This window comes from Chiloscyllium plagiosum, chromosome 1 (genome assembly GCF_004010195.1).
Source record: "Chiloscyllium plagiosum isolate BGI_BamShark_2017 chromosome 1, ASM401019v2, whole genome shotgun sequence".
In the NCBI taxonomy this organism is placed as follows: Eukaryota; Metazoa; Chordata; class Chondrichthyes; order Orectolobiformes; family Hemiscylliidae; genus Chiloscyllium; species Chiloscyllium plagiosum.
The window spans coordinates 105,770,916-105,772,228 of NC_057710.1; positions in this window are offsets into that span (position 1 = coordinate 105,770,916).

The following is a 1,313-nucleotide window of genomic DNA, read 5'->3' on the forward strand; positions in this document are numbered from 1 at the left end:
TAATGATCCGCATCCATGAACACCAACTAGCCACGAAACGACACGACCAGCTATCCTTAGTAGCCACACACACAGATGACAAGCAACATGAATTCGACTGGGACAACACTACTATTATAGGACAAGCCAAACAGAGAACAGCCAGGGAATTCCTAGAGGCATGGCATTCATCCACAGATTCAATCAATAAGCACATCGACCTGTACCCAATATACCGGCCACTGCAACGGACAGCTGGAACTGACAACCAGAAGTGGCAGATTCAAACCACTACAAATGCCGGAGGAAAGATCACAGAAGCGCTTCACAGGAGGCTCCCAAGCACTGAGCATGTCACCTAGACGGGGGATGAAACGACTGCAACACAAATTCCCAGCTCGGCGAACAGAACCACAACAACGAGCACCCGAGCTACAAATCTGGCCAAGGGACTCAACTACAACCACAGGGACGCCAAGACACCAGACTTCCTAGCAGCACTAGAATGCACACTCAGGAACAATGGACTGACAGAAGAGACACAACAAACAGTGAGATAAAGTATTGTATCCCTGATAACAAGGAAAAGACAAACACATAACCTCAACACCAAGGAGAGGGAAGCACTAAAAGCACTAAGAAACGATAAGAACATAATCATACTACCAGCAGACAAAGGCAGAATGACGGTCATCCTGGACAAAGCAGACTACATCCAAAAAGCGCAACAACTATTTGCAGATACTAACACCTACCAAAAGAGGGAGTTTGACCCCACCCCACAGCTCACCAGTAGGATAAACAACACACTGAGAAACCTACAAGAAAACGGACAGATAACCAGGTTTGACCTACAGAGAATGAAACCTGAAAGCAACAACACCCCCAGATTCTATGGACTACCTAAAGTGCACAAACCAGACATCCCACTCAGACCCATAGTATCACTACCAGGGACACCATCACACAAACTGGCTAAAGAACTACAGCAGAAACTGAAACACCTGATCAGCGGATCCAGACAATCTATACAATCAACACAGGAATTCTTGTACATCATCAGAGATATATAGACATAAACAAGGAAGAATCTATGGTCTCATTCGATGTAACGGCACTGTTCACCTCTATCGACAAAACCCTAGCCAGAGAGACAATAGCCAACCTGCTGGACATACAGAACAGACAACAGGATGTTGAACCTATCAACAAAGATGGCATACTCAAACTACTGGACCTGTGCCTCACAACAGACTTCACATTCAACAACCAAATATATGAACAAATCAACGGCAACCCCATGGGCTCACCCATCTCTGGACTTATAGCAGAAG